Below are 26,033 nucleotides of genomic sequence, written 5' to 3' on the forward strand. Positions count from 1 at the left end.
ATACATCCCGCAAAGATCATGAAAGCTTTGTAATTTTTTGTAAACACCCCTCTGTATCGCGAGCACAATATACGCATTAAAGAGAACTGGATTTAAGGTTTTAATAACCAACAATAAGTTCCTTCTGTTGCATCTGAGCGTGTACTATTCTTAAATTGTTCTACAATTATAAGAAATTATAAATGTTGCAAATTAATAATAGTACATTATTTGCCTTCGAAAGTTTTTAGGTCGCAACCGGGTTACGGCCCGGTAATTTTATATTACTGATGAGACAGTGCGTAGCTATCATGACGGTAGACTTAGTACAATAGCTCTTCCTTAGCTTTCTAGCATAGTGGCACTTGAATGGCTTAGTATGTTAACTCTCATTCCAGTTTTCAAGAAAAGTGTAATAAAATAAGTATATTAATATGTGAATATTCTAATTAAAAAAATTTAAATGTAAATTTGATGTTGTTAAATAAATATATATGTATATGTATGTATGTACCAATGTATAAGAATCTGTAAAAGAACTTATGTTTAAAATTGTGAAGATTGCTTATTAATTATACATATATATGATATATTTTTTTAAGTATATAACATTTATTGCTTTTAAGTTAATATGTGTAATAATATTGATATAAGTATCATATAAAATTTCTTTTCATATTCCTCAATATGGTTATAATGCATTTTATATACAACAGTGATTGTTAAAAACGGGTGCCAAACCTTCTTCTTTGAAGTAAAATATCTATAGGAATCCTCTACCTTGCAAGAGTATAAAATATAAGGCTACACCCGAACTTAGCCCTTCCTTACTTGTTAACCTTTTAAAATTCTACTACGTCCCTCTCCTTCCTTTTACCGACCTCAGATCGCCTGTAAATTATTATACTCTTGCAATATGTTACTACAGAGTCATTAAACGAAAACCTAAAAAGTGCCATAACTAAGCACTAAATTAAAATAAAGAATTGTAGTTTGCCACAGAGGATCGCAGTAGCAAAGGGCACCTGTGGGCTAAACATTTTAAAAAAATGTGCGTCACCCGGCATTCAAATAGGTTTAACCTATGTATATATCTCCCAAACCATTCAAGCTATAATAACCAATTGCGCTCTGAACAAATTCCTTAAGCACCACTACCGACACTCTAAATAAATATGCCAGAAATGTTAAATTTTCCACTCGAGATGGTATGAGGGTTTTTTATAGGAGCCGCGGTCAAAATAAGACGATGGGCGTGGCTCCGCCTACATTTCGGTGAAAACCCATATCTACTCCACTGATATCGACCAAATGTGGCAAGTATTATTATCTTGACATTCCTATATTCCAGTGCAAAAATGGGCAAAATCGGACCACGACTATTTCACATACATATAATATAACACAAATTTAAATCCCATCTGATTTTTTGACTTTCCCATATACAAATCAATCAATGAAATATATTGAAATAAATCATGGTGGTAGATCCAAATCCCATCCATAGTTATAAAACGACGCAAGAAATCAGTTTTATTCTGCTGAGAAACTTGTGTTGGATCCAGTTTTTGTTGAATTGTTAACGTGTGCGGCACTAACTTTCCAAGGAGCTTTTTCATATGAAATTCTCCATGTAAAATATGAAGTACTCGTTCGTCTGAGATGCATTAGCAATTTCACGCTTAGCCAAACTTGGATATTCACTAACAATATAATGAACTGGCTCAATGATTTCTGGTGTAGTTGCGGTAATGCTATTTGTTTGTGAAAATAGAAACTTTTCAACCAACCTGTATATACGAATTACCCCTACTCCCATATACTAAATATAATGGTTTTCGTTTTTCTAACAAGGCTTGTGACGAATATGTCGTTCAGTATGTGAGTTATATATTTATAAAATTGCTTGAAAATAATTTCTCAAGAATACTTGAGCAATGTTCCAATTAATGTAATCAGCCCACCCCTTCCTCTGCCCCCAATATAGTATATATAATGATTTCCGACTTTCCACCTACATCGACCAACCTGTCAAAATTTGTGAAATTTTAATGAAATTAAATGGACAATTTTCCTTGGAAATTATGTGGTTTACTACTGAATATGAGTGAAGGTGGTCTAAACCTTGGTCTAAAAACGTTTTTCATATCAACTCAATATGTTAAATTTAGCCACATCGGTTGAGTCGGTTGATATTACATGTTTCCCATTTAAGGATGAGTTTAATATAATTTTCGCATTCCATTTACATACATTCATTTCCCGCTATACAGTTTCTGTTTCCTTGTTTGTGCGATTTATATGTTTTGCCATTCTCCCTTCACATAAACAGGTAGGCACAAACTAAATATGTTATGTTATGCTTGTTGCTTGTAAACTGCAGTGTGCAGATCCCCTATTCTCCTCTGCTGATCTGTACGGAAAATGCCAATATTTGTGCATATAAGCTATAGCAAATAATTTTTTAACTTTGTCATCGATCAGCCAGCCAGGAAGGTGAAAGGACACACTGCGGTTAATATAATATATAATATATTATATTATAAATATTTGTAAGTGTATAATTTAAATGCTTGTGTATTTAGAAATAAACCATAAACCAAATATGCGTTGAATTCGCCAGACCTTATCGGTGACATATATTAATAAAACTATTACCTCTTGCAAGAGTATAAAATTTTGGGTTACACCCGAAGCTTTTTCTTACCAACCATTTTTGCTATTTTATCTTTTGATTCCAATGGGTTCCAACCTACTATGAATTTCTTTTACTTTTACCATTTTCAAAGCCTTCTGCACTGGTCAAATATGGAATTTCAACTTTCGACGTGAATTATCTCAGAAAAAGTGCATCGATGAATTTAATTAAATTTTTGGCGATGAAGCTCCATCAAAGACCAGTGTTTATCACTCCAAGACGAATTTCGTGAAGGTCGTCCAAAATCAGTTGTTCTTCCAGAAACTATTGATTATGTCCGCAAACTGATATTGGAAGATCTTCATGTGACCTCTCGTGACATTGAGACAACTATAGACATAAGTGGGACACAATTTCAATATTGCATGAATATTTGACTTTAAAAAATTTCTTCACGTAGGATCCTACACAATTTGTCAATCGTTCGAAAAAAGTTCGTGTCGATTGGTCAAGAGAAATGTTAAAAAAACACGATAGCGGTGCTTCGAAATACAACTAAGACATCGTAATAGGTCGTGAATTTACGCAGCAGTCAAATATATGGGTATTTCCAGATGAGTCGAATCCAGCAAAAGTTGTTCTCGCACGAAGCACTTCCAAGCTAATGGTTCCCTGTTTTTTGGAAAAACTGGACATCTCGCAACCATATCACTAGAACAACACACAACAGTAAATTCTGGGTGGTACACAACCACTTGTTTGCTAGTTGTCTTTCAAGAAATCAGGAAAACCAACAACCAACCAAGACCACGACAGTACGAGTTTCAAAACATCGATTTGATGTGTCATCCACCGTTTAGTCCTGACTTGACCCCGATTGACTTCTTTTCATTCCCATACGTAAAAAATAAACTAAGAGGTCAACGTTTTTCGACACCTGGAGAGGCGGTTGATGCGTTCAGAACGCATGTTTTGGAGACACCTCAATTAGAGTGGAAAAAGTGCTTCGACAATTGATTCAAACGCATGCAAAAGTATGTAGATCTTAATTTAGAATATTTTTTAAAAACAATAACGCTATTTGCGGGATGTAGAGCAGGTTCGCCTCCGCGCGATGCATCATGGGTAACGCCAAATGGCCTGCGGCCTTTACGGTCTTTTTTGAACTATTGATCTGACCTTTGATCGACATGGACATAGATAGCCTGGACTATTAGATGGATTCGGTTGAACCCTGGGCTGGTGCTCGTGGTATTCTGTCACCTGAGTCTGCAGGGGTGATACCCTGCAGAAATGGCTGATGGGCTAATGCCAAGGCTGCCTCCGTCCCGTTAAAACCATGGCAGGCCTCGGAGTACGTGCCCCTCCCGTCATCATTAAGTTATTGTGGTAGGTGTTTGTTGAGATGACTCCTTCCTTGCGCTAGTCGGCTCTGAACGCATTGCCTCATAAGAGCGTGCGTCAACCCTCGCCTTGGCCTCATAACTAAGACAACCTTGGGACCATAAAAGACGACTACCTTTACGGAAGGCGGATAGCGGCTCTGAGTGGGGACCCAACAAAATGAATACTAACGAAAATACTAAGGACGAGGGGGGAAGTAGGTCGAAACCGACCTCTGCTAAGTTCATGGGGGCCATGGGGTCCTCGGCGAACGGTAAACGCCCGGTGGGGTAGCGCGTAACTGTAGTTAAAAAGCTGAAGTCTGATCGTCGATTGGCTGCCAAGATTTTGGAGCGCTACGGTGGCAAGCAGGGTGCTGAGCGACGGGAAAGTGGGGCCGATGAATCCTTTATAGGGAGGCGGTAGCCAGGGTAGGGGAGGTGTGGAAAGGAGCAAGGCTTGAGGCGGTGGCCAAATCGGCCTCTGGCTTCCGGCCGAACCTTCTACCCCGGCCGAAATTGAAGAGATGTTGCGGTACTGCAAGCCATCTCTTTCCACCCAAGACTGGAGGGTGATTAGGCTGGAGAGAACCGAGGCACCATATCGGCAAGCGCTGATACTTCTAAACAAGGAGTCCCTCGCTCCTCTCAGAAGCCAGGGCGGATGACTCGCTGCCTATTGCTGGGGCGAAAGAGAGTGGGAAAGTTTCCCTCTCGAAAATGGATGTCGGTGAGCACGGGGGGCGGATCGTCAGGTGATGATGGATCCGTCTTCAGTCTCGAGCGTCTGTTCGCGGAGGCTGGCGTCGATGATATGGACGATGGTGCGGAGCTCGCACGGCTGGAGTGGAGTTTGGAGGGTGAAGATCCTCCAAATTAACCCCAGCACTCAAAGGCGGCATCCGCCGATCTATTGCTTCGTCTAGGAAGGGACGAAGCTGACGTTGTCCTTATCCAGGAACCGTGGCTGAGCAGCTATGGAATATCTAGACTAAGGACAAAAAGCCATAAGCTCCTGGCGGCAAGCAGCACAGGTAGAACCAGAGCCTGTCTGTTGGTCAGAAATGAACTTAACGTTTTGCTTTTACCTCATTTCAGCAACGAGGACGTCGTCACTGCTCGGCTGGAGGGCAGTGCTAGAGAAATCTGGCTTGTCTTAGCCTATATGTCGCACGACGACGAGGTGAAACCACCTCCGGACCTGCTGAGTATGGCTCTGGCAGAGGCCAGGCGTAAAGGAGCCGCGGTTCTAATAGGCTCGGATGCCAATTCAAGGCATACCGTCTGGGGGAGCTCGGACACAAACGCAAGAGGTGAGTCACTTTCTGATTTTATTTGTGATGTAGACCTTATTATCTGCAAAAGGGGAAACTGCCCTACTTTTGTGACAGATAGCAGGGCGGAAGTCCTTGACGTCACGCTAGCCTCTAGGGAAATTGCTCCCTTGATCTCGAAATGGAGAGTTCTAGACGACCACTCCTTTTCTGATCATAAATATATAGGGATAAGCTTAGACGCCTCGCGCCCGAAGCATAGAACCTACAAAAACTTCAGGAATACCAATTGGGTCCTGTATTGCAGGAAGCTTCGATCAGCTCTATTAGTAGAACTACTCTTGAAAGCTCCTGTCCTCTGAAAACTCAGAAAAGTTCCTTGGTGGACTTCGGAGCTAACGGAGATTAGATCTTCGAGTAGAAGACTCTTCAATAAATCCCGTAAAAGTGGCTCTAGTGACGACTGGGCGTTGTAAAAGGCCGGACTGGCCATTTACAAGTCCGAGTTGAAGAAAGCCAAGAGGGCTTCGTGGAGAGCCTTCTGCGGCAGTGTAGAGGGTTGTCACGAGTCCCCAAGGTTTAGACGCATTCTAGCAAAAAATCCTACTCCAGTGGGGTATCTAAGAAATGCAGATAGCGGGTGGACTACGAGTAGTGAGGAGTTCCTGAAGCTACTCCTAGATGCTCATTTTCCGCTGAATCGCTCTACTGTAGAAGTGCCACTGAGGGAGCTTCAGGAAGGCTGTACCTTTTGGATGAGCGTCACCTTACCTGGGCGCTGAAATCATTCAAGCCATTCAAGTCCCCGGGTCCTGATGGCATCATATCGGCGCAACTACAGCGTACGGTTAAGGTGTCATGTAGCTGGCTGGCCCCCATCTACGCGAACTGTGTTAGGTTGGGCCACGTCCCGAAGGCCTGGAGGCAGGTTAAGGTTACGTTTATTCCAAAGGCCGGTAAAAGCTCTGATGTCGGTGCAAAAGATTTCAGACCATGGGGGGCACCCTTGCCCCGCTCACATCGGAATGGGATCGAGTTGGTTCTCCGCTAACGTCTTGCATTCTGGCTCTGGACCAATGGACCTCGCATGCGCTCAGCAGACGCTCATCGACGACCAACTCCTGCGCGACTGCGCGATCCTTCTGGCCGAGAGTGGATCGCAGGAGGTCGGGGGATCTTCTCGCCTTGAACAAAGTTCACCTCGCCGCCATGGTAGGAGTTCTCACTGGACATCTCGGCAATCACACTTTTGGCGGACCAGAAGATTTGGCCGAAACGGATATTGGCCGTCTCAACAAGCTTGTCATAGGCACAAAGCGCTCTGTCGACATGTAAGGGTCTATTGATCCAGCTCATAGGAGTTTTGGGTACCACAACGGACCGGCGTTTAAGCTGTCCAAGTGTGATCCTTCTTAGGATCGACCCTCTAACCTAACCTAATCTAACCTAAAGCTATTTGCGATGATTAACATTCGTTATTGTTCTCAAATCCCGAAATATAAAAGGCAACCCTCGTAATAGCTATTATTTACAATTAATATTTTTCAAATTATTCGGATTGTTCTATTTCAGCAACATTCGTGAGGAATACTCTAGTATACGAATTTATCTTTTCCTATATTTTTATTACATTTATCATTAATTCACACTGAATGTTGATAACAATTCAAATGTGTTTATGCTGTTTACTTTCGATGTTTATCGCGACTTACTCAACAGAAGAAGTGTTAAGTCATAAAAAAAATGGAGAAAAAATTCTAAACAATGCGTACGCCGTCATTTGTTTCATAATTTTATCATTTACCATTTTACTATTAATGAATATTAGAGCAATTCATATATACCTACATATGGTACACAAGTATTAAATACATTATTTTAAAGGCACTGATTTTGATAAGTCAAATGAATCTTTAGCACTGACAAGCAGGTTATTAGGTGTGGTAGGAATAGTTAGTTTTTAAAAGTGAATTTAGGGTTGGTGGTTAGGTTAGATTCGGCGTTTTAACTGTTTAGGTGTTGACTTTAAAGAGGGGTTTCTGCTCTCTCAAGTCAGCTAGCTGATGCTTTCAGTGACTGTTTACATAAGAAGATATTCACAGCAGATATTTTGAAAAGTTCGGATCGTTTTTCTGAGGCAGAATTTCTGGGAAATGGTGTGGATAGTTCGTTCATGAAAATTTGTATTACGATTTCTCTTTTGTTTCAAAACTTCGTTGCGCCTTACTATCGGCTATGACTTCTTTATTGTCGCTAAATGTCTTTCCGGCGAGCAGTTTCAAGGGGTCATTGGGGGTCTAATACGGAAATATGATGGTAGCAGTTTCAAGTCCAATTCATGAAATTTTGCTATCGCTTTCATTGATTTTTTCTTTTTATTAAAATGGTACCATTTCGTCAAAGGTTCTAATAATGCTTTATGAAATTCGTTGTTGATGAAACTTCTCTTCTTTAGATAGTCTTTTGAAAAACAATTTTATATGAACGATGTGATCAACATGTTCCTTTGAAATCTTTATCCCTGGAAGAAGAACTAAGTCCAGTCAAACGAACAAAACTAACGTATTGATAGAGATTAAGGAAATTAACCTTGAACTGGCAGAAAGGAAACTTGCAACTTAATGTGGAAAACAAAAGTGAGAGCTTGGTACTCTCCTCTCGATCACAGGGATAATGGTAGCTGAAGGTATGTGGTTTGGTTCGGAATTATGCAGTCTTTACTTCCAAACTTTCTTTTGGGGTAAGCTAATTGCTCTCTTATACAAGAAGAAATTAGGCCCTCTGCTACATTTACTAAAAACTACTAATTCGGCTGGAGTGTGTTGACCAAATTTTCAAGGTCATATGGCAAATTTTTGTGTTGTTATTAAACCAGATTTTGGTTAAGAAATCCGCTAAAATATGTAAATGAAAATAGATGTGTATATGCTCGTATTCGACTGCACGAATCCAAAGAAAATATGTGCATCATGTGTAAATGTACAATATATTTTATACATATGTAAGTATGTGGCTTATCTAATATGTTAGCTATTTGTTTACATTTCTCATGACTTAATGTGTTTACCATTAATTCAAATTTTGACTATTTCATTTTATATGTTGTACATACTGTGCTGATTTTCCGATTTTTTTATAGATTTTTATTTGCTGTTTTTAACCCGAATATTTTGCTTTACCGCGCCAATTGCAACTAGAAATGAGAGATGCTGAATAAAAAATGGAACCTGAATATGTAGCCGACATTCTTATGTACTTGTATTCGCCACAATATTGTCTCCTCAGTGGCCATCTAAATTACCATTTTAGAAATATTTTATGCCATTATAACAGAAAGAATACACAACTACTCACATGTGCTTATTTAGATCAGCTGGTTTTAAACAAACTTAAAATGGAAAAATCTCTTAAGAATCACACTGACATTTGCAAATACAATTCTAATCAAGAACGGCAGAATCGTCTCGTTATTAGACTTTTGAAATGCATTTTCTTTAATTTTTTCTTTAATATTACTACGCAGGTTTGACAGTTCGTTTCTTTTTTGATGCAGTGCAAAATATGAGATTGGTGAGAGAATAATATCTGTGAGTTTGTAGTTTTTGTTAAAAAATTTACATTTTAAAACTCTCTGAATTACTCCAATTAAAGTTATTTGAGTATTTTGGGATGGTTACAGTCATCTAGCATAATAGTTTACGTAAGTATTTACTTCGCAACGTGAATTTGCCTTTAGAAATGTGTTTTTGAACTAAAGCACTGTCTAAATTGCACAAATCTATCAGCCATCCGTTAACAAATAGCTTAAAACTTTTCAAATAAGATAAACGATTCGATATGGTTAAAGAATTTATAAAAACGCAATGTATCAAGCATATAAATATAAAAGTGTATAGATAAACATGCAAATGTTTTGAACGATTACAAATTGGGAATAATCAAATTATCAGTGATCCCACGGGGGGACACCGCGGTGTTTAAAAATTATTTTTATTTAATTAGTACGAGTAATAAACGCGTTTGTGGTTAAAGACCATCATATCATAACACTATTTTTTTATATTTTTGTTTTTTATTAAACATAGCTTTGATTTACTTTTTTTAATGGTATTCAAAACAAAAACAGAAACTTTTGGTTTCGATTGCGATTGCATCCAAGACCTCTTATTTAGTGTATTCGTTTTGTAAGAAAAAATCTACAAAAATGGCGGACAGCTGTCAAGAAAAACTAATGTGAACGCACTTGATTTGTAAGAATCGAACGAATTTCGAGTTAAATATGAATGTAGTATATTTATTTGTAAATTTACAAGCTTCTCAAGACTGAACGGCGTGTTTGAATAGATATAAAATAGAATAAAATAAAACAAAATGAAACAAAAAGCTGACTCGGCACCAAAAATTCGTTTAAACTTTTTAATACTGCACAAAACTTAGGAACATTTAATACTTATCTTGCAACTCACTTACTTAAACTTAAATCACTAAAAATTGTATTAAATCAGTAAAAAAAAATCAATTAAACTTGAAGAATTTATAAAATAAAAACACAAAAGTTCACAGCCAAAAAATTACAGCTTAAGAGCTTGAAGTGTTGCCACCTTTTCGTAAACAACCCAGTGGCGTCTGACAAATTCACAACACAAGCGAAGCAACACAACATAACAAAAATACAAAGCAAAATATGTGGAGAAATCAAAACAAAATACGCGCAAGGCAGGGCTCGGCCACCTTGTGGCTTCTTACACCCGCGTCAAGGTTCACTTCACGTGCTCCGCTCGACGTCAAGACGAGCGGGTCCAAACTTGTTTAGCGCGCGCGAAACTTAACACAACAAACAACCGTCAGCAGCACAAAGCAAGGGAACGGACTAACAGCGGCAATCACAAATACAATTTTTGTTAGTATGATCTGAGATAGCGACAACGGCAGACGGTAGGCGGTTTATTTTTAGATGTGTGGCTCCATGGACATCGCGGAGCAAACGCATCCGTCGCAGCGCGCAACACTGTTCACCTACCGATTAGGTGGATGCTCGATCGAAATGCGGCGACCAGCGCATTGAATATGCAAGGAGTAGATGGAAAGAAATATGAATCCGGCGGCTAACGTGGATGAGAAGTGCGCTCGTACACTCGGTTGCCTATAATGTTTGCAACAATTAACTGTGTCGCTAGCGGATTCAACCAGCTAACTTAAGTATTAATTTTATTTTATTCAGATGATCAGAGGACCGCGGCGTCGGCTGAGAGCGACGTACGCGTACAAAGCAACAAAAGCATTCCAATCAAAACAAACAAAGACGAACAACAGACGTGCCGAATGCGAATAAACGACCCGCAATCAGAGGCAGGGAAGTACTGGAATGAGAATTGCTCAAGTGAACTCAAGTGGTTAGATAAGCGACGAAGACGCGCGGTTTGTCGCGATGCATGCGCGCGGTGCAATTGCCAAGCGTTCGATGGCGTTATTAGGGGAGCGGCGGCTCTTAGGTGGTGACACTGCCAAGCGTAAGAAATCGTAAATAAAATAAACAAAAAACGAAATGAGATCAAATCTATGGTGCGCCATTCAATGTCGATCAGTGGGGAAGGAGGGCATTAGTGCGAGTACGCGCTGTTTTTTTATATTTGTGTCTAGAACATTTAAGTTTTTGCTTTGCTCTTTATCACTGTGGCATTTGCCCTTTGCGTCACTATTTTGATGAAATACTCAAGAACAGTGATTACAGGCCATTAAGTCAGATGGCTTGAAGGTTCAAATTCAATGAAGTGACACACTAACATTTATATAATAGTATGAATGTATGTTACCAACTAACTGATCTCAATATTAATGTGTAACACTGTTTTTCATATCAAGATATGTATACATATATAAGTATGTAAGTGTGTATTTGTATGTATGTGTAGTTATCATTAACACAAATATTTACTCTTTTATATACACACACATATCTACGGGATACATTATATACATATGTACACTAGGGTGGATCAAAAACGAATTTTTTTGGCTTTGTACTCTAAAAAATTAGTTGACATATACCTTTAAGAAAGGCTCTCCAAATATGAGCGGGAAGATCCTCCACTTAACGGTTTTCTATTTTGTTCTTATTATCAGAGAGAAAAAAGAAAAATTCATATCTCGCTTCTAACTGCTTGAAAAAATATCTCGTTTCATAGATTTTGTGGGAAATTGAATGCTCTAAAATATAGGCTCTTACGGGTTTTTCGTAAACTTAACCGTTACGATTGAAATTTGAGTATTTTAAAGTAAATTTGTTGTTTCTTGTGAATTTATAACTTAATGTAAAACCATCATTTTAAATTGCGAAGTTCATAGACTTGTAAGTAATTTACTGCTCCATAAAAATTGAATATTTTAAAGCAAAATTTTTTTTTGTACGAAATTGAATGATATTAGTCGAACATTTGTTTTTTTTTTATCCACCCTAATGTACCTACTTTACATTAATATGTAAATTTCATATTTAAGCCCGTGATTGTGCGTGTGTGTTGGAGTGAATTTCATCTTTCCACATTCATATTTTTGAAATGTTCTAAAAATAATTTTTAAATAACATATTCTTAAACGAAAAGCAGAGGCGTAGTAAGTAAAGTAAAAAAAAGTCTAGATGCCAGGAAATTAAATATTGCTAAAAAACTGAATTGCTAGCAATATTGTCAACGGTTAGCAATTGATGTCTAAATACATTTCCTGTCATACATTGCTAGCAATGAACTGTCAGTATGGTGGTTTCAGAGTTGTTTTCATTTGCACACAAATTTTGAAGAGACAACATGTGCATGCATTGCTTCGGTGGTATGATGCCAGCAAAGATAAAATGCCATTGTTTTGTGATTTGTTGCTGCAATTTAGCAAAGTAATATTCAAAACATAAATTTTAATTAAAAATGGAACATAGTAATAAAATATATACATACGTATGTACATGTATGGTTAATATTTTAATTATAATTGTTAGCATATGTAATGTAATGTATCAATCATCATATTAAATGAATGAATTATTTAAGTCTAAAAATATAGAATCTTAATTTTCCAAAATATATATAATGTATACAAATTTTTTGTCATCCTCTTAAAATTTTTAAACGGTTCAAGAGCTCATACATACGCTATAACAGCTCGAACATGCCTACCCGACGCCATTTCGAGAAGGAATATTTCATGATAGCAAATGCCTACAAAATAACTTTGCCAACGTCAATGACAATGTCCCATGGTTAGCATTACCTGTGGATATGCGACATATAAGGGGGTATAGATGTACAGCCTGCTTCTTTGACAAGTTAATAATGGGGAAGTCGATGGATGTGTGTGTTGGAGTAAATTTAATTCTCTCCACATTCATATTTTTAAAATGTCCTAAAAAAATTTGTAAAATAATTTATTCTTGAACGAAAAGCAGAGGCGTAGTAAGTTACGGTTTATGACTCGTTTCTGCTTCAAGTGGTGAGTCTGTGAAGAGCATGATCGATAAAAATTTTTGATCCTTACTTACTAAAGCATTAAACGAACGTTCACCACTTGAAGTAGAAACGGGTAAAGTGCAAAATATTTTCAAAGCGATGCAAATATTTGGGAGAGGTCTTCCTAATTTTCGAGTATTGGACAACTAATTAGATACGTAATCAACGGAACACATTTTTGCGAAATTTTTTACAGCTGCGTTGAGTTCATCTTTCTTCTTATCATGGAACTGCCATAGAAATGAGAACGATTCGTTAATGTCACTCACTTCGGCGACTCTTCCCTTCACTCAAATTTGCTCATTTATTTTAAAATTCCATCAACGTCTAGACGAGTTTCTGCCGTAAGGTTAAGTTTTGTAATTTATTTGAAATCGTTTATCAATCCGGGAAGATTTTTCGCAAGTGGCTTGATGGCATCCATTCTAGCAGACCACCTCGTATTAAAAAGACAGTGAAGTGAATTGGATGTTTTGAATTTCAGAATTTCCCAAAGTTGTGTGCTACTACTGAAAATATTGAAAAATTTTTGAACTACACAAAAAAAGTTAATGCTCGAGGACAGCATTCAGCTGAGTCAACTCCAACCAAATTCAGAGTGTGGGCACCAAGGGCGCAATAGCTACATTCTTATTTAGACGTTGGATGTGATTTTACCATCCTTCATTTTTGGCGCTCATATTACTAGGATTATAGTAGCCCTGTCCAAAACAATCTTCCAAAGGAATGTTGCAATTTTCCAATGTTTTGCAAATTAAAGCGGCAATTGCTTTACCGGTTTTTTGCGACAATCTACATAAGCGAGAAAACGTTCCTCTATGTCGTAGACTTTTTTCTCAGCATCGAGATGGAGATAACGTAAACTAAATGTAGTTTGCTACCAATGGCTGGAATCAGGTGCTGCATCAACAATTATGGAGTAACATTTTGCCTATTTTTCTTCTTCCAATATGAAGGACGAGCACAAAGTTCAATAAATTCATTCTGTATTTGCTCAGACAGGTAATGGAAACACTGATGTGAATCTTGAGAAGCCCTAAATCTTTCTAAATGTTGACTAAAGATTGGATCATAGCGACTAAGCAATTCCGAAAATTCCAAAAAAATTTACGTTGTTCGGTTGCCTAATTAAATTGCTTTCTCCTCGTAACGCTAATCCTCTCCCCTAAATTTTCGAGAACTCCAGGCCCAGGGATACATACATACATATAATATATCTCGATTAGTTTTAGGTGATACATACAACGGTTTGGTGAACAAAACTAGTATACTCTGTAGCAACATGTTGCACTAGTTTTTTTCGATGACGGTTCGTTAAATTCCATACGGGCCATATGGGTATCAAAGCTATTGAAAGTAATCGACGTTTAAGGGGAGAGCTAGGACGAAAACATGAAAAATCTACAAATTGACCGCAAATAGGGTTGCAAAAGCTCTATTTATCAGGATCTCTAGAACGTTTCGTTTTACATGTTGACGAGTCCCTTTAAGAACCTGATTAATCACCATGAGCCAAATCTCAGATAATATCGGAGGAAAAAGGGTCGATGGCTAACATTTGTGGCACCTATTGATTAGATGCATTCAATTGTCAATTATCGTAAATGATCGGAAAGTGAAGGTCGAAAGTTAAATTCTTATTTTTTTTTTCAAATTTTAAATTTTATGTACTAAAGGTAGAAAATAACACACGATCAAAGTTCACTAAAAAGTTAATTTTCATCGAAGGAAATACCTAATACGATAAAAATTCACTCTATCTGACTTTAAACATATATAGAAAATTTAATGAATCTTTATTCCTAATATAAAACAGCAGGAAATCGCTTAATGCATTTTGAACAATCGCGGATTAACGTTCTAAGACTTGTTATCAGTTATAGTTTTAACATTTAGATACTTTTTTCGATTACGAAGCAATGTTAAAAAATTTTGAGATAAATTACGTACATACCTTAACCACTTGAATGTGGTGATAAGAAGGAACACCACTTTTTCAAAGTTTCATAACGACTTAATATAACATAGCAAATTAATAATCAGCTTTTACACTGGCAATCACGTGCGATCGCTATTGTTGAGGATAGAGGAAGATTCAGGCTCGTTAAAAACCAAACCGAAAGCGACATCTTTATGCACAATTTGCTAACTCAGCAGTAGGCTACTGGTATCTAAACATTGAACCCATGTGAAAAATTTCTATCTTTTATATAGCAAAAAAAAAACGAGTTCGACTAAATATTAGCGGTCTTCGATTCACAATTTCTGTGCTCGCGTACTGCTCTCTTGTAAAAGAAAATATCATTTAAAAGGCATATCAAAGTTATTTAGTTGAATTCGTACAAGAGAGTATGCGTGTACCTCATTAAAATGGTATTACCGCTATCTTCAAAGCTACTTAGTTCTGGTTTGCATATTTTAGGCCAGTTTTATCATTGTGAATAGCTCTAATAACAATTTACGCGAGGGGGAGTAACAAGTGTAGGGTAAAAATACAACAATAAATAATAATTTCAAATTAAAATGTATATCAAGTAATAATTTTGTTTTCTGAACAAGGCAAGGAGTAGGTAATCATCAGTGGTTCTAGGGAATGAAAAATTTAATGGATCAATTCTGTATTTATGTGTATTTGTAAGCATTTTGTATGCTCTATCATTATTAACCGCCGTTGTATATATTATATTTATATGTATGTACATACATGTGTACGATCTTATTCATTAACAAAATTGTATGGACCTTGCCAACAAGCTCCCGGACATCACTTATATACATACATATGTTTAAATTGTAAATTTGTTAATATTATCAAACATTTTGTTTGTAAAATACTTCTGACGTTTTATTTATTATTATTAATGTTATAACGAAATAACCGCAAAATTCCGTATTAAGGAAACACAACGCACGAGTTCTTTTTTGCCTCAGAGCTTTTGCTAACCACATCTTTTTCCTCCAATTAATTTATTTATAATACTATATAATTTGTTGTAGTAATTTGTATGTACATATATATCGAGTTTTACTAGCGTAACGGTTGAACAGTTTTAATAGTTATTAAATTAAATTAGGGCCACACGCAAATTATTTTAGAGCGATTTTAAGCTTATGAAATTTTCTGCTATATAAAAAAGCTTTTCATTAAGGCGCTTATGTCAAATGAATAGATTGGCCAGAAAATCGATTATTTGATCAATTTTAAGAAAACATAGGACCACATTAACGTACCATTATACTCAGATACATATGTATATATGTCAGGGTGAAGAGACGAGTTGAAATCTGAGTGAATGTCTCTCCGCCCGTCTGTGCAAGCTGTAACTTAGTACATATAAATTAAGATACCTTGATGAAACTTTTTATAAATGTTGGCACCATAAAAAGGTTGGCATTGCAGATGGCAATATTATATTGCGTAATCGGACCATTGTCTCGCCCACAAAACGCCATTAATCGAAAACCTATAAATTTCTATAACTAAGCTCCACAATAAGATACATGACTGTTATTTGGTATAACGAATAGCATTAGGGAGGGGTATTTGTGGTTTTCAAAATTTTAAAAATTGCGCGTGCCTTCGCCCGCTAAAAGGTTTAATGTATATATCTCCAAAACCATTCAAGTATTAGCACACAAATTTGCACATGATTAATTCTTTCGACAACTCTTACGACTGTGTGAAAATATGGGAAATCTGATGAAAACTCTGCCCACTCCCCTCCCGTTTAGTTAAAAACTACTAAAAGTGCGATAAATCAATAACTAAATGTCTCAGAAATATAAAATTTTACACTCGAAATGATACCACAGGGATTTATAGGAGCCGTGCGCCAAAAATAAATGAAATCGGATCAATAATTCCCATACCCAACTTCTTACCCCAAATATTGGTCAGTATGTGAATATCGTAATGAAATTGAGAAGGCGTGTTTTTCTAATAACAATATATTTATCTTTCTGCAAAAAATAAAAATGGATTGCATCGGGTTAAAACTTGCCCTAGCCACTGTATAACTAATATAGGATTTTTTAAACACTGTATTAACTTTATACCGCTTATATTCGATATGGTCTGTGAGGTACCTTGATAAAACTCAGAGAACATCTTTTTCTGTTAATAAATCTTTTTCTGTTAATAATATTATTGGTAATGATAAAAAAAAGATAGAATCGGTACAATATTACCTCAGTCGGTAATGCATTATGTCGGTCAGTGTATTATTTGTGTTTATTAAATTTCTCAAAAATATATTCTCGTGTACACCTAAGCAATGCCAAAGGTTAGTGCACAAGCCCACACCTTTCTCTGCCCCCCATTTTCTCTGTTTAGTGGTTTAAAATTTTACAATTTTTAAACAATTTAGATATGTTCGGTTGCACCCGAACTTATACCTTCCTTAAATGTTTTTTGTTCTCAATGTTTTGGAATGTTAACACTTGTGTACATATTTGTTCGTATGTTATACACTTGTATGTAATAATAATTTTCATAATAATTTAATAAAATACAAATGTTTGATATAAAAATAAGTAATTTGTTTCATATGTAATGAATTACTGTTCACTTTATCTTGCGTAAGACTCTAAAAATAGTTTTTTTATGCCCATTATTGCCTTTTTAACGAGATTTTCGAAGAACAAGTCGGTTTGTGATAAATGAAAGATAAGTTAAGGTCATTTCGTAAATGGTGTTACTCAGAATCTTTATGTCCTTTTATGTCATTTGACGTGGATGGAAGCAAGATGTGCGCGCGTTAAGCGCCTTGTATTCGCTACTAAACTGCTCTGTAATTTTAAGCTCTACTCTCTCTTTTTCTTTTGTCAAAAAATTCAAACGTGAAATTAACAATAAACTTATCTAGCGAACCTAACGCAAGAGAGTATGTCGATATCTTATTAAAAAGGTATCAGTACTTATAATTCTATCTTTTTTGGACAATACCAGTTTGTTGTATTTGTACCACGCTGTTTGTTCGACTTGCCACGTACTATGGTGTTATAAATTAAAGATAGTTTACAGAATAAAGCAACAATAAAGTTATCCAATTGAAGTTATCCAAACGAAGACAGTCTTAAAAAAACACTATAAGAACATCCAATAGTCATAGAAGCTACCCTGTAGGAAATGTAAATAGTTTAAAACAAACATTTTGAGAATGAGGTAATTGTGGATAACTTATATACATACCTCTCTTTAACAAGTGGGATCTTCTAAATACATAGGCAGTTAACCACCTTGGCGGAACTATAGAACGTGTTCTTAACTGTTTAAGCGTGTTATAATTTATACTTGTGTATTGTTTAACAATAAATAATTCCAATCTTAAAATATGCAGAAATAGAAATTTAAAAAGATAGTTCTACTAAAGCAACTGATTACGTGTATGATATATTTTTTGTTGTAATCTATTAATTTTCCACATCATTTTTACTTGTTTCAACTCATTTTACAACCTTTGCAAAGTACCCAAATAATAGGATTGCTTTACTTTTTACTCAAATAATTGAAATAACTTGTATGTCTATACTTACTAAATCACTTGGTTTTCTTTAAAGTTCGTTTTGATTCCTACAAACTACTACTACTTTTTCATTGCATATATTATACTTTGAATTCCTCAATATTCCAAGTTTATTCATAGGTTTGGTAGACGACGTGTCATAATTAAATTCTTTTGCTTTCAAGACAAGTATAATTGATAGACTTAGCTAGGCTTTGTGGTCCATTGTTGGTTCGCGTAATCTTAATGATTACTTCATCGCTTGATCGAACAGGAAGAGCGATGACTTTTTCTTGTTTTACACTTGGTATTGCTTTAACTCTATGCGTATATACTGATATAGGGGACGAATAAGTTTACCAAAGAGTTGACTAAATTATTCACACGGAATCTTTTCGACATGGTCTTACCGAATATTTCTATTTGGAAACATAGTCATATCGGTCTTACGAATATTTTCAAAAGACTGCTACATTAGCTTCTTACACTCGTAATCATATTTTAAAAGGCTTATTGCAGGTCACAGAAATCAAAGCAGCATTTTGATGTACAAGTATTAGGTGTTTTAGAGAGCTACTAAACGGCTATAGGATAGATCATCACGAATGAATTTGTCTACACTAAAATTAAAAGCAACGTTCGCTTCAGAAATTTGTTAAGTGAAAGTTGGTTTCAAGTATCCTATATAATATATTTATATACGTACAACAGAGTATGTACACGTACCTAAGTACTATATATAGTAGGGTAAACATCTGTCAAGTTTTCACATGGTAGTTTTGAACGGTTTTCTTTCACACTTGACTGTCTCAAAATTTCATTGAGAACCATTAAATTTGTATCCCTATTTAGTCATTACCAAAGATAATAATGAATTTGTTAAAATTCTCAATTTCCTTAGACCTATAAATGTGCTTTAACCCACCATAGTCAATAAAGGTGGCGGAAATAAAGAGTAGTGCCGAACTGATGAAAATGTTGTTTACTGTTATCACGCGTAAAAAGATAACGCGATATCATAGTTCTTCTGACATGTACAATTTCTATCATTGTTATGCACATATCGGGTTTTACAATAGGGATTCGTTTCGGCCAATTTAATATGTCATGATCTGTAATTTTTTTTCATTGTATTCAGTAATGATTACAATTCAACATGAAAATATATACGTTTACAAATGATTCAATTTTATTATCAAAATAATCTTTCTCCAATTGCAAATTTTTTAAGAAAATCATCCTCTCCGATGAGGCTCACTTTCATCTGAGTGGTGCGAAGAAAATCCACAAATTATTCATGAACAACCATTATATTCACCTAAATTGACAGTTTGGTGTGGTTTTTGGTTTGGTGGAATCATCGGTCCGTACTTCTTTCGGAATGAAGCTGGTTATTGTCAATACAGAGCGGTATAGATTGATGATTACCAACTTTTTGTGGCCGCAATTGAGAATTTATCTTGACAATATCCGGTTCCAACAAAACGGGGCAACGTGCCAAACAGCACGTGCAACAACCGTATTATTATGCGAGAAAGTTTTGGAGATTCGATAATTTCAAGAACTTGTGACATTGAATGGCCTCCAAGAAGTTGTAATTTAACACCATTAGACTACTTCTTGTGGGGTGATTTGAAGTCATTGGTCTTTAGTAATAAACCAGACTTTCTTCAAGCTTTTGAAGTTAATATTGAACGTGCTATAAAGGATACTACTAGGCAGCTTCGTTTCGAGCAGATGAGCAGCATAGTAGAAACTGGCTAGAGAGGAGTTCGTTGTGTTCCTTAATCGGAAGCATATGAGCCTCTCTGTGTAACTGTTGGATGGGAGACTTCAAGTGGCGTTCTGTTAGTTTATATAGTGCAGTGCACTGACAAGTCTTTAGCTCTGTGCCTTGGACAAAATCGCAATCGTCGGCTTTAATTCATATTTGGGGATATGAGGTGATCATTGTTTATTATTAGCAAATCTTTGAAGACAAGTTGTTACCACAATAATTGCGTTTATTTTATTCGTTCTTTTAGAAACCACTAAATAATGCTGAGTGTTTGGTGTTCACTTAGCACGATGGAAAGTTAAGTCCATTCAGCAGATTGGCATTTGTGTTCAATATATAGGTTGGTTAAAAAGTTTCTGCGCTCGAAATGAAAAAATACTGTTTTCGGTACGAAATAAATTTTTGTATTTAATATAATCTCTCTTAACTTTAATATGTATGGGTGGTAAGAATGGTAAATAACCACTTTCTCTTAATACCTCATATAAGTGATTCTAAGTTGAGCATGTTTGCCCAGACATCGTTTTTATAACGCTTTTATTAGATTTACCTGTATGTTTGTATGCTTGTACTTATTCTGTGCAAGCGATAACTTGAGTAAAAAGTGATATATCTGGCTGAAACTTGCTACATATGTTGCTTGGCACCTAAGAGAGGCCGATATTGCAGATGGACCTAATCGAACCATTGCCACGCCCACAAAATGCCATTAAAAAACCTATAAAGCGCCATAACTAAGCACTAAATTAGGATACCGAACTGTAATAAGGGACATCTATTGGTTGAAATTTTCTTTAAAGTGGGCGTTGACCCGCCCCCTAAAAGGTTTAATGTACATATGTTCCAAAGTGCTGCAGATAACTCAACCAAATTTGCTGAGAGGAAGTCTTTTTAGCACTGTTTCATACGCTGTGAAAATGGGTAAAATTCGAATAGAACCACGCTCACTCCCCGAATAACGGTTATGTTGAAAACTTCTAAAAAGCGTTAAATTTCACAAACTAAACTTTAAGGAAGAGCTTTATAGGAGGAGGTGTAAACATTTAAAAGTGGGCGTGGCCCCACCAACCTTTAGGTAAAATCCTATATCTCAGGAGCTATTGAACTAATTTCAACCAAATTTGGTATGTGAGGTTACCCAGCCATTCCTATTACCCACTGTGAAAATAAGCAAAATCGTACAACCACTATAAAACTTTGCAGCGAAGAGCATGAACTATCCATGCTGTCATTTGAATAACAGCTTTAATCCAACGCATCCTTAAAAAAAGTGAAAAAAACACATGTGCCTAAATACTAAATATGGTTTAAAATATTTAAAAAAAATTGTTTTAAAGAACATTAAACTAAAAAGTGAATAATAATTCCTAATATAGAAACTTTGACCGAAAAATACTTGTATTATTGTGAGAAAAGCGTACGATGGTTTGTGAGATACTTTTCGTATATCGAGCATACCTATATAATATATTTATATACGTACAACAGAGTATGTACACGTACTTAAGTACTATATATAGTAGGGTAAACATCTGTCAAGTTTTCACATGGTAGTTTTAAACGGTTTTCTTTCACGCTTGACTGTCTCAAAATTTCATTGAGAACCATTAAATTTGTATCCCTATTTAGTCATTACCAAAGATAATAATGAATTTGTTAAAATAATAAAAAGGATATTTTTCACTTTTTAGTTTAAAGTGCTTTAAAAGCGTATTTTTTAGTTTTTATACTCTCGTAACCTGTTGCTACAGAGTATACTAGTTTTGTTCACCTAACGGTTGTTTGTATCACCTAAAACTAATCGAGTTAGATAAAGGGTTATGTATATATAAATGATCAGGATGAAGAAACGAGCTGAAATCCAGGCGACTGTCTGTCTGTCTGTCCGTCCGTCTGTGAAAGCTGTAACTTGAGTAAAAATTGAGATATCTTTATGAAACTTGGTACACATATTTCTTGGTCCCGTTAGACGGTTGTTATTGCAGATGGGCGTATTCGGACTACTGCCACGCCCACAAAACGGTATAATCTAAAACAAATAAATTGCTATAACTAAGCTCCACAATAAGATTGAAGATAAGAAAAATAAGACTGTTATTTGGTATACAGGATAACATTAGGGAGGGGCATCTGCACATGAAATATTTTTTTTTTAGAGTAGGCGTGGTCCAGACCCTAAACTATATCTCTGGGATGGTATGAGATGACTTTATAGGAACCGACTTCAAAATTAGAAGGAATCTTTAAAGTGAAAACTCATATTTTGGGATTTGCTTAACCGATTTCAACCAAATTCAATACATGGTATTCTTTTTGTATTTCTATGTTGTTAGTAATAAAATGTGTTGAAACTTGGAGTAAGAATATTTTGTCATGCCTTGGCGAGGTGTCCTGTTTAAGTAACGCAGTTAGGGCCTTCATATATATTAGTGAGGAAGCGTTTAAGAATGCTCTGGACAGCTTTGTGGTTGAATCGAACCTAAAACATCCTATTTTCAGTCTTCTATACGGTATAGGATTCGGATTGAGACAATCTAGGTTTCTAAATGTACTGATCTTCTCACGCTTGACTTCATATTGAAATTTTTTGGATCATGGACTCGCCAAACCAAACTCTATGTCCTGCGTTCTACTCCTGGATAGCTCGGCTTCTTAAAGCTTGGCCAGCGCTGGGCTACCATCGGTGCTTTCCCTAGGTGTGGGGGTTCTAACAGGTCATTGCCCTATCGGCGTCCACGCTTTAAGGTTGAGAATCTGTAGAAGCTGTTTGGAAAAAGACGAGGTAGAAACATCTTAAAACTTCCTTCTTGGTTTTTCCACTTTTGAAATATTAAGGCTTAAAAACTTGGTGACTCACACTTTTAGGTATCCCACTGAGCTGGTGGGAATATATATTAAATGCTTAAGCAGATTTGTATTGGCCTTAAGTTGCTTCGTTCAAGTGCGACCCCCATCTTGAGGGTCAATTTTGAACCTAACCTAACCTAGCCGTAACCCCTGGGGCACCTGCAGTGTGGTAAAATTACTTCCTCATTATCGTATAAATATAAGATTCTGCCAGTTTAAACCAGGAAACATACAACCTATGTTTTTCGTTTAAATTCTCTTGCTTTGCTAAACAAGAGCTAACTAAACACTTAAAATCTAATTAGGACAACAATAAAAATCCATTTAACCGCTTGTGATATCAGAAAGGCAATTGGGAAGTCACTTTACTAGCTATGGCGTAATTTTTCGTCAAAACGACTTACTTCAATTGAAGTGTTTGTCCATATTTGTCCAACTCTTTCTCCTAATCGTAGAATCATACAATTAATCCTCCACTTCAATAGGAAACAGCGAGATAAGTTAAAATATATCAATATGATATTACTTCTTACTTATGTATGTATGTATGTATTAATATTCATGTATGTGGGGGGAAGAAACTAGGATGACGTGCTATTTTACACATAATTTATTATATAGCATCGATCTTAGCATATAAGTAACAATTTGTTGATAGTTTGTGCACACGTGCATATGCACAGAGAATAGATTCCGACATGCTTAGGGTAGATACTCTTAATAGCTCATGAGCCGATTTTAGTTGCTCTAATAATGAATATTAAGACTGTAAGGCACTGATATTCTGCAGGAGTTCTCAAAAAGAGGAACTGAACGTTAGCTGATGAAATATTCCAAAAATGTTATATAATAAAATTTGCCTCAAAAATAATAAATTTACATTTAATAAAAGTGTTCAATTCTCTATTCATATTCTGTCACAACTTGTTTAAGATAGCATAATCGTTTTGTTAACCTAACTGATGATCGTAACATTTAAAATATTGAGTAGTTCCAATATTTCTGAATAGTGGGAGTGGATATACATTATAATACCTTTAACATACATTTTAATTACTATTTTCATTGATTACCACGTACCATAAATGCCTAAACTATAACCCGAGATATTACAATAGGTGCTCATGAGAAAAAAGTTCAAATTAAAAAATTTAACAATGGTCCAATTACAAACAGTTAGGAAAATTTTTATGTTTCACAAACTACTTGACCGATTTGAAATTTAGTTTATACGAATTTCATTTGGTTCTCGCCCACCGGTTGGTTAATATGTGAAGTATATGAATTACTTTTATAATATGTGGGCATATATTTTTCAGCACATTGTGATTCGGTACCGGAAATTGTTGATGTCGGTCCACACCTTTCCCTAGCTGCTATATAACCAATATAATAAGAGTCCACCATCTGGTTGACTATATACATCGAGGAAGAAATATCTTAACACAATGTGAATCGGTTTCAAAACGTAAGTTACCCTAGCATTAGTGAGAAAGTAGTTGAATATGCATTTAGATTACTAATTTTTGTTAATTTGTATGAATTTATTGTAAATATTTGCTCCAAAATAAAAAAACCATAGAAATTACCATATTTGAATTTTGTCTAGTTATTATAAATCTTATTAATTCTTGAAACATTGACTTATCATGTGACGTAGCGGGAAACACCAAAAAAGATAAGATATTTATAAGAGGTATTTTTAGAACGCTAAGTCATTTACTAAAATGTTCGCACAAATATATGCAAATATTTAGAAATATTTGAAGGCCTTTCTTTATTACTTTTGTCAATAAACACTGAACCCCCAAGCAATAGCAATATTTCATAAGCAAGTCCATGATGGTCAATATTACCGTCACAAAAAGGAAGGAAAAAATTATTAAGTTTCTCTTCCCCCTTCCATCCCATATTCGTTCAGCTGAATTAACAATTTTTTTGAACTTTTTTTCCCACATTTGCTAGTTATGGAGGAAAAATGGTATTTGTTATTCGTTCTTAATAACAGATAAAGAGCCAGGTGTTTTAAACGCATACCGGTCGAAACGGAAGTGTTCGACGCATCATTAGTTACGCTGCAATTTTCTTTGGTTTTATTGACCTCTTGCGCTGCCCTCCTCTATCACACCGAACTATGTACACAATTATGTTGATACGTCGATTAATTTTTAGGCACATCAATTAGAGTTTTTTAGCTCTTAACGTTTTATTATCATTGCATTCCCATGGGCACACATATTTATGATTGCATGTGTGCGTGTGTGTATGTTTGTGTGTCCACTACTTCTGGCTGCGCATTTGTTCTCTCTTTGTGCCTCTGGGGGACGGCAGTAAATTACGCATTGTTATTGCTACTATTTATTTGTCACAGCCATTGTCGACTGAATGTTGCTTGGCTACTGGCTATCCCATTTTCTATGGCTACTTAGTATTACAACAATGTATAATGTATAACTAACAATGACTTTTTTCTAATTCTCCTTCTTTTTTTGTAAGTTAAACAAGAAAAAACATTAACTTCGGTTGAACCTTTCACAAATATAAAGGCTCCTTGATTGTTCAATTTGTATGGCAGCTATATGATTAAGTGATTTGATCTAAAAATTTCTGCCGGGATTACATTGTTGCCATAGACAATAACTCATGCCTAATTGCGTGATCGTTCAGTTTGTATAGCAGCTATATGCTATAGTCATCCAATCTAAATCATTTCTCCGCAGATTACATTGTTGCTTTAAAAAATAACTCATGCCAAATTTCGTAAAGATATTACGTCAAATTAAAAAGTTTCCCATACAAGTACTTGATTCCGATTGTTCAGTTTGTATGGTAGCTATATGCTATATGGGTCCGATATTGGCCGTTGCGACAAATGAGCAGCTTCTTGTTGAAAAAGGACAGGTGCAAAATGTCATCAATAGCTTAAAAACTAACAGACATGATCATTATATATTTTATAGGGTCTCCGATGTTTCCTTCTGGGTGTTACAAATTTCGTGGCAAACTTAATATACCCTGTTCAGGGTATAAAAATAGTGCATTGTCAAATTTCCGCTTCGGAAGTTAAGAAGTCGATCGAAGGGACTTTTGGAATTGAATTACGGGTTAATGTTATGCATATTAAGGTGAGGAACTG

The 26,033-nt window shown here is 35.8% G+C and overlaps 1 protein-coding gene and 1 long non-coding RNA gene across 2 annotated transcripts in view; one reads left to right on the plus strand and one right to left on the minus strand.

Moving 5' to 3' along the window:
- comm3 overlaps nt 1-10,449 on the minus strand; it is a 43,598-nt gene extending 33,149 nt beyond the window's left edge. Inside the window, exon 1 of the mRNA XM_014238275.3 lies at nt 10,294-10,449. The gene's annotated coding sequence lies outside the window, so the exon portion shown is untranslated. The remainder of the gene's footprint in view (nt 1-10,293) is intronic.
- A 288-nt stretch (nt 10,450-10,737) lies between these two features.
- LOC138857932 (uncharacterized) lies at nt 10,738-26,020 on the plus strand. The gene is made up of 3 exons (XR_011397160.1): nt 10,738-10,882; nt 24,217-24,365; nt 25,858-26,020. It is a non-coding gene; the product is annotated as an uncharacterized lncRNA (long non-coding RNA).
- Nucleotides 26,021-26,033: the final 13 nt, after the last annotated feature.

The sequence above is a fragment of the Bactrocera oleae genome, chromosome 6 (assembly GCF_042242935.1).
Source record: "Bactrocera oleae isolate idBacOlea1 chromosome 6, idBacOlea1, whole genome shotgun sequence".
Lineage (NCBI taxonomy): Eukaryota > Metazoa > Arthropoda > Insecta > Diptera > Tephritidae > Bactrocera > Bactrocera oleae.